The sequence below is a fragment of the Lacerta agilis genome, chromosome 2 (genome assembly GCF_009819535.1).
Source record: "Lacerta agilis isolate rLacAgi1 chromosome 2, rLacAgi1.pri, whole genome shotgun sequence".
NCBI lineage: Eukaryota > Metazoa > Chordata > Lepidosauria > Squamata > Lacertidae > Lacerta > Lacerta agilis.
The window spans coordinates 39823296-39832329 of NC_046313.1; the positions used below are offsets into that span (position 1 = coordinate 39823296).

At 41.1% G+C, this 9034-nt stretch overlaps 1 non-coding gene across 1 annotated transcript; it reads right to left on the bottom strand.

Annotated features, from left to right (window-relative positions):
• Positions 1 to 4336: 4336 nt before the first annotated feature.
• On the bottom strand, positions 4337 to 4443 carry LOC117043054. The gene has a single exon (XR_004426138.1). It is a non-coding gene; the product is annotated as a U6 spliceosomal RNA (small nuclear RNA).
• Positions 4444 to 9034: the final 4591 nt, after the last annotated feature.

The following is a 9034-nucleotide window of genomic DNA, read 5'->3' on the forward strand; positions in this document are numbered from 1 at the left end:
CATTAGGGAAAGGAATGGAAAATAAACCTGCAGGTGTCCCAATGTCGTCATAGAAATCTCTGCTTTGACCACATTTGAAATGCTGTGTACAATTCTGGTTGTCTTGCCTCAAAAAAGATATTTTAGAGTTGGGGAAATGGTTCAAAAAAGGGGAACCAAAATGATAAAGGGGATGGAATGACTGTCCTAATAGGAAAGGTTGTAGTGTTTGGCACTTATTAGTTTGGAGAAAAGGTCACATGATAGAAGTTTATGCAGTTATGCCTAGTGTGCTGCAGAAAGTGGTTAGGGAAAAGTTTTTCTCCCTCTCTCTTAACACTAGAATGTATGGCCATCAAGTGGAGCTGAATGTTGGAAGATTCAGGACAGATAACAGAAAATACTTTTTCATGCAGCACATTATTAAACTATGGAATTCTCTCCCACAAGATTTAGCGAAGGCCACCAACTTGGATGGCTTTTAAAAAGAATTGAAGACTATCAGTGGCTGTTACCTATCATGGTTTGGTTCTGCCTTCACAGTTGGAGGTAATAATGCTTCTGAATACCAGGTGCTGGAAACTCCGGGGGGGGGGCAGTCACAGGGCTCTTATGTTCAGGTCTTGCTTGTGGGTTTCTGACAGGCATCTGGTTGGCCACTGTGAGAACAGGATGCTGGACTAGATGGGCCACTGATTCTTAGCCTGTGCTAGCTAGGTTGTGTCCAAGAACCTTTACATCTCTCTCTCTCTCTCTCTCTCTCTCTCTCTCTCTCACACACACACACACACACATTTTGTGGTTGTTGGCCTTGGTGCCAGCTTCTTTCCCTGTTACCTCACTTGTCTGTTTGGATTTATTGTTTCTGTCTGTGTGCCCATGGGAGCCCTCTTCAGATGAGAGTTTTACAATCATAAAGAAATGCCAAAGTGAGACTTTTAATCAGGGAGGCATGCAGCAGAGCTCTGTGGGAGGAAGCACTTAGTTTAAAGGGAATTCTGCTTGCCAGACAAGCATCCTTCGGGGCTTTGTGATCCTGTGTTGAATCCATGGAATTGAGCCTGCCAAGGAGTTTCGGGACTCTGCCTGTGAGGCTACCTGTTTACTGGTATGTTGAAGGGCTTTCTGGAGCTGCAGGCTGGAGTCCCTGTTCCCTGGCAAAGATTGTCTGCCATTAGGTTGTTTTGGAAATAAAGGCATTTGCAACCTTTCTCTTTAAAGTAAATTGCAAGATAAGGAGGACTCTGGCCAATATATGATTTTGCTGCTTGTTTGTTTAAATGATCATTGCCAGCTTAAAAGATCAATGCACTAAAACCATTCCTCCTTGCCTGTGCAGCTAAAAACTTTTCAATTATTAAATATACAGTGCTGATAATAAAATCCATTACTGTCAGCCCCCTTACCTTGCACTGTCAACAAAGTCCATTGAGCTAAAAGGGATAGAAAGTTCAGATTAAGCTTTTGCCCTGACATTGGATTTTGTATTTTGTTCAGCCTGGATGCTTGAAATGAAGAACAAACAAATTTTTTTTTTCTCAGGTAGCACATTTCAATAAGTCACAGGGCAGAGTGAGTTCTTGCAGATTTGCAGATGACAAACGTTAGGGAAACAGCGATAAAATTGTTGAGTTATAAGATGGATTTCAGTTCCTTAAAATGTTGCACCCATGCAAAAGGACATGTGAGAATATACCCAGTTGATGGCAAAACTGGATGCATGTAACAGTTGCCGTTTCTTCAAAGTGCTGTAACTGGAGGTTGGGGAATGGGAGGCGACTAGAAGGGGGAAGGGACTGCTTAAACCTTTTTAGTCTGTGGGCAAAATAGTCAGCTGTGAAAGTTAAATACCTTCTTTCTCTTTCTGCCCCTCTCCCATCCATTCCCAGTTGTGGTACCCTTGGATTGCTTTTCACTTTACCATGTCAGGAAAATTGTTCATATGTACATGTAGTTTTGCCCGCAGCCTTTAAATGAGTTAAGGTAGAAGGCACCCCAGATTTCCACTTTACAACATGATGGAAGTATCTTCCACATTTGTAATTTTTCAAAAAGTTTTAACTCATGCTACAGTTTGGATGTATAGATTGGGATGTAACACATTTTCACTTACTAATCTAACTTTTGCAACTAAAAATAATGTATAACATCTTTCAGCTAGAAAACCTGACTTCCTTCTATAATGGTCTGTGAGCATATTTATGCACACTTTGAAGCATTGTGGATAAGGCATTGCTTAAATTCTGGGTCAAATGACAGCTCTTCTGCAGATTCAAATCTTAGCTCTTTGGTCTTTCATAATGTACTGTTCAATAACAAATCCTAGGCTTAGAGTGAAAAATGAAGGTTTAGGGGATTTAAATGTTTGTTTTTTGGCAAGAGTTTGAAATTGTTTAATTTTATTTACAGAATTCAGTGTTTCAGATGCTTGAAGGCTGGTTGGTGAGATGGCAGGCCATAGTTTAATAACCAGACTACATTGCTATGCATACATGGGATTAAGGCTGCAGAGCATTTGTACTTTGTCCATGGCAGGGATACTGGAGTGGTTTGCCAGTTCCTTCTCCAGGTTCTTATAGAATCATAGAGTTGGAAGAGACCACAAGGGCCATCCAGTCCAACCCCCTGCCAAGCAGGAAACACCATCAAAGCATTCCTGACAGAAGGCTGTCAAGCCTCTGCTTAAAGACCTTCAAAGAAGGAGACTCCACCACACTCCTTGGTAGCAAATTCCACTGCCGAACAGCTCTCACTGTCAGGAAGTTCTTCCTAATGTTTAGGTGGAATCTTCTTTCTTGTAGTTTGAATCCGTTGCTCTGTGTCCCCTTCTTCTTCTTCTTCTTCTTCTTCTTCTTCTTCTTCTTCTTCTTCTTCTTCCTCCTTTGAGTGCTCACTGGAAGGACAGATCCTGAAGTTGAGGCTCCAGTACTTTGGCCGCCTCATGAGAAGAGAAGACTCCCTGGAAAAGACCCTGATGTTGGGAAAGATGGAGGGCACAAGGAGAAGGGGACGACAGAGGATGAGATGGTTGGGCAGTGTTCTTGAAGCGACTAGCATGAGTTTGGCCAAACTGCGGGAGGCAGTGGAGGATGGGGTGCCTGGCGTGCTCTGGTCCATGGGGTCACGAAGAGTCGGACATGACTGAACAACAACAAGCATTTGTACTTTACCTACCTACCTAACCTACCTACATAATTTAATTTGTATACCACCTTTCCACAGTTCAAGCCATGATCAAGGTGGCTTACAACATGAAAAAATACATAATTCCAACATAACAAAAATAATAATAAACAATAAATAAAACATATTTAAAACAAAACGAAACAACAGCCCACAACTAAACTAAACAATTGCCACATAAATCACAAGAGGATCTATAATAAAGATACAGAAAAACAGTCGCAACAACCCCCAAACAACACCCCAGCCCAGTAGTCTGTTCAGCAGCCTCAGCTTTTGTAGTAATGGCCCCACTGAACACAGAGGGCATTGTTTCTAAGAAACATGGATAGGATACCACAAACTGGAAAGCAAAACTGAGAAACAAAATGATAACTGATCTTACTGAAACTGACTGATTTTTCAAGAAGAGAGGTAAAAATCAAAAAGCAGAAAGTAGCTGGGAGCCTTTAAAAGCTATTTCAGGATTTTGAGCCTGCAAGTGCTTATGCACTCTCTTATTTTGCCCATTTGAGGAAGTTCTGCTGACTGAGGCCATCATGTGAGTTGAAGTGAGGGACATGGCTAAATACACATGGGACTTCTAAGATATCAGGTTCGAACTAGTGCTATATATGTTAGAGGCAGGGTCAGGGTGGTGAAGGAGATAAAAACTACGAGTTGGTTTAATAAGACGAGAATCTGAAGTGTGCTGACTATCCTTGAAACTCCCCCAAGTCCTATCAGAACAGGTTGAGGAGATTAGATACAGAAACAAACTTGGGAATCTTTGATGCAAGCTTGTTTCCATGTTGCCTTTTTAAAAAAGTTAGTGTGACACTAATGGTTTGGATTGCAATGTAAATTTTAAGCTTGATGTACAGTAGAGTCCTTGGGAGCCTGGGAAAGGGTGAATTATCTATTCATTTTTCACTCTGTTGTGAGAGCAGGGGGTGGGGAGGGACTGCATTCCTAATCTGATAGGGTCTGGGGAGTGTCATAATGCTTAGCATTTATACAGTACTTTAAAAGCGTTCAAAGTGCTTCACATGCTTTGTCAATAATCCTTAGTTTGCAGCAGGGGATTGGGGAACATGACTCCGTGCATAACAGGCTATCTGCTGAATTCATGGCTAAGGCAAGGTTGGAACAGGAGCAGTTTGCACTGCTAGCCACTATGCTATGCCAGCTGTCATATATAATGAAACACTGCATGGATTTGTATGTCCTTCTTCTGCAGGGGTATGCCAATCTTCTCTGTGGTGTTCTAGCTTCAGCATATGTGCTAAAACAGGAAAGCATGCGTCAGTGGGCAGCATTGTGTGTGGAGGCCTTATGTACCAGTATATACCTCCATTAGGAAGTCCCCAGTTTATTTCAGAAACGAACCTGACTCAAAGTACACAGACACCTGTGCAAGCACACATTCTCCATCCCTAAAACTGCAACCTGAATAGATATGTATTTACATCATTTGACAAATGAGCCACCAAAATTAGCGGGGAGTGGAAGGAGGATAATTTCCCTCAGATGTACCTTCTGCTGGTGTCTGTAGGCCCATTTACAATAGCTAAGATTTTGTTTCTTTGGGTGTGGGTATATCAGTGTTCTCTCTGTCATATACATTTACAGACATAAATCATCTCCTTTATAACTGATTTAAATCAGAGTAATTTAGCTAGAGATTACACCCTAAATTGGAGTACCTTCTGTATGAGTCTTAGACTTCTCATTCTTGTTTGAGGAGGATACTTGAGACTCCTGATTATAAAAGGCACTGTTGATACCCAGAATTTCTTCGAAAACATACCTTTACCATCACCAACTCATGATGAGAAAACCTTTTTATATAGCCCCATCCCCCTAGAAAAAATTGACAGTGTTCTTTAAAAATTGAAACCACATAAAGCCCCTGGACCTGATGACTTTGCTGTCTTGAGTTTTATAAACAATTCAAATAAACATTACTATCATACAGTATATGGTCCGCCTATTTAATGACCTAATGAGAGTAACACCCCTCCTCAAGTTACAATCATGGTACCGCTCCAAGCAACTATCCCAAACTATTTAAAGACCACCAAAAGGTAGAATATTTTTGGCCAATCTCTCTTATTAATCAGTATTATAAAAAAATTTATTTCAGTGCTAGTCAACAGGATTCAGATATTTTTGCACAAACTAATAGCCCCAGTCCAAGATGGCTTTGTCCTCCATCGAAACACCACTGAACCAATCAGAAAACTTTAAAACATAATCATACATAGTAAATAGACAACCTCCTCAACCTCCCAGTCATCATGGCCTTTGGCATTCTGAAGGCCTTGGACTGCCAGTTGCTGGTTCATATTGGAGTGTTGCTTGTGATTTCGGAGAGAGAAAAGCACTGTGAGTGACCACAGAAACATTGCTTTAGAAAAACCATACAGTGTTGCAGAATGCAATGCTGTACAAAATGTTCCTAGAGGTAGAGTTACTAAGCTTGAGTGCATTTGCTTAATGGAAGTGCAGTCGGGTGCATACGTATGGCCTTTATTTGGTGTACTCCATGTTTGGTTTGTTGTATCAATAAACTTACACAAAGCTGTGCGTATATATTTTTCTTCCACCCTCGGCCAAATTGCATTAATGGCACTGCTCTTCTTTTGAGTCCCTCCTGGTGTGGATGGAAACGGAAAAGCTACTCTATCCAGCAGGTGCATGTTGCTACATAATGTTCAAGCGTGTCCCTAAGCTTCATGTTCCAACAGAAGAAGGAAATGTGACCTCTAAGCTGCTGCACCTTATCCAGTGCAGCTGCTGGGCAGCCAGATGGATTTACAGTATGCTTCAGAGGAGTAGTTTTGTGTTCTTCCCGAGCTTATGCTTTTGCCAGTGTTGTTGCTAATTAATTCACTAATACAGCCAGAGCGCAGTGCCTTTATGAGAGCCACGTGGGTCTCACCTATTGCATCCTTTGAAGCCTTCTCTCCTGTGGTGACTGACATGTGAACTAAACCTAAGAATGTGTTTGGTCTGGTTTATTGGAGCCAAACCTCTTCTTGATTTGGAGGGAAAGTTAAATTACTGCTTTCCTTCCATGGCTGGTTATGCATTCGGAAGTAGTGGCTGCTAGGTGCTTATTAGTGTCACAGTTGCGTGGTGACTGCTGCCATGGATAGAGGCTGAACTCTGTCTGGAGCTCTCACTGGGGAGGCCGAGCAGAACCAGTGTGTGTAATTGCTGGGGATGGCACTGAATCTATCTTATTAATTCACTGAGGGGAGAAAAATAGGTTTGTATGTGAATAATTCAGATTGAAATGATGGAGAGAATCGAAACATTCCTCTGTGGAGCTACATAATACTTTGTTTTCCCAGATTTCTTCTTTAAAATATGCAGTATTGTGGCTTAGGAGGAAAGAGGTGTGTGAAAACACTTGGGACAATGGTTCTCAGGGTGTGTGTGTGTCTGTGTGTGTGTGAGAGAGAAACTGGTGCAAACATTGGCAGAAGTCCAGCAAATGGTGTTCAATCTGCTCCTGTTCTGATGAAAGCTCCTGGATAAACCTTGCACAAATCAGTTCACATATTTCTATACTATACATTTAAACCAGTTTGAAAATGGTTTCATTGTTGTAGTTACCTCCCTGGAAATTGTAATTTTGTGGAAGTACTAGGATTTATTTGTTACAGCACAGAATAGCCTGTACGTTTTCAAGGTCCTTTGGGTGGAAGCCATTATGATTAAATTTCGCTTGAAATTGGCTTACATGTAACCCTTGCAATGCAATTCTTTACCTACCTACTTGGAAGTAATTCCCAGGGAGATAATTGGGACTTACTGTCAGGTAAGTGGGAAAGGGATTGCATCCTTTATCTTTTTAGGCCACAGGGAACATGATAGACGTGCTCCTTTTTTCTAATGTCATGCAATAAGGAAATACCTACCTCAGCAGTTGCCCACATTTAACTGAAATTCATTTGCATTTTTTTTAATTGAAAGAACATGTTCAGCTTTATTAGTGTTGGTGCTGTTTTTCTCCCTTTGTTTTCTAGGGTTACTACCGTACTTAGAAGCCTGCGACTTGAAAGGTCTCTGGATATTTCCCTAACAAGTGCCTCCCATTGGGCTTAACCATGTACTTTTCTCAAGTTTGCTACTCTTAAGTAGTTTTAAAAGGTGGCCGAATGAAAAGCATGCATGTAGTGACGTTAAATTGTCGAGAATAATCTTTTGGAGAATATTTTCAAGAATATTCTTGATTAATGAGGTGTTGTACATTTAAAGCAGCTGTGTAGACGACACAGAATTTACAGTTTGTGGAGAATTTTCTAGCAGAGAATATTTTCGAGAACATTCTCACCTCACATCACTCTACATGTATGTACTGTTGAGGCTGACCAGTGAAAAAACTGAATTGTCAGCAGCAATAGATCAGCTACTACCTGCCTGAAGAGGAAAGGCAAAATATTCAGGCCCCTTCTGAGTCTCAGTTAAAAATACTGCATGGCTGTGCAGTATACAATGTCCCTTTTATCTCAGGCCCAAACTTTATTTGGCAGTGACATGCATTCTCCCTCCTCCCAACATTTGTTTGTCTTTCACAAAGAGTGCCCCCCTCCCTGCATAGATGTGAAAGCAGCTGGGAAGGAGATATTAAAAAGAAACTCAGATGCACCATTCCTGAGATTTAAAACAAATAAGAAATGGTGGGGTGGGGTGGGGGTTAAGAAGCATGTAACTCCACCTGTCCTTCGTTTAGGCCTTGGTCAGAGGCATAACTCCTGGATCTTTAAAACTAACCCGGATTATTATTTCTTTTTCGAAGCAAGGGCAGAAGAGTCTGAACGTAATGCATGCAAATAATGAATGCTTGGAAGTGCTCCTCTAAAGTGTACAGCGTAAAGGAAACCATGCATTTAAGGGACTCATCGAAGGTTATACATCTCCATGGCAGCGTCTGCAGGGTGTGGGTGGAATTCCTGGTAAGGACCAACTGAGTTGCACTTATGCTAATATGGGAATATTTTCAGGCTTTTCCTTCAGGGGGTTCTTGATCCGAAGCAGGCCGTTCAGGATAAATTTGGCTTTGCTGTTCCTTTACCAGATCCCTTCAGGATTCCCCCCCCCCTGAAATGTGGGTCTAAAGAGTATGTCCCTGTATTGTAGTTTCATTCCATATAATGCAAATTGTAAAATAATAAAATGACAATATGTAATTAAAGATGAAATTAAAAAATCAAATAGCACCTAGCACAGCACATTAGTTTCTACAATGGGCAGAAAAATAGTTAATTAGCTTTCAAAAGCACCAGCAGTTTTTGGGCAGGCCGTGGGGAAAAGGTTGGGAATCTAGTGTGCTAGGGAGTGAGCACCATTGAAGACAAATGTCGTTGAAGATGGTAGGATTTGTTTCCAAGTAAATATGCATAGGATTGTGCGGCACAACATCTAAAAGCTGCCCAGTACTGAGAAGAATGTGGTTGTTTTTAACCAATAAGCAAGCCAGGTGACATGTCTCAAGACAACTTTAATCAGTCAGGAAGTGACCTTATTAGTCACCTTCCTTGTTAAGCAGTGGGCTCTGATTTCCATCAAGAAATTTCGCTTCTTAAAGAACCAGCTTTTGGTTCTTGTTTAGCTGCGTTTAGACCTTTTATCTTGTGGAACTATTTCTTAGTTTCTTTTCATCTTTATAGAGAAATTGATTGGACCTGAATTTCAGGTCCTCTGCACATTGTCAGGCTTAGCATTGCTTATGTACAGAGGGATCTTGCAATCTGCATGAGATAATGGTCTATAATGCAGAAGGCCAATGTTCATGGAAACAAAATAGTTATTTGCCATTCCAGTTCTGAAGAAATGTAAAGTGATGGTCTGTTCTCACTTAAAAGCTTTGAGGTCTAGACTT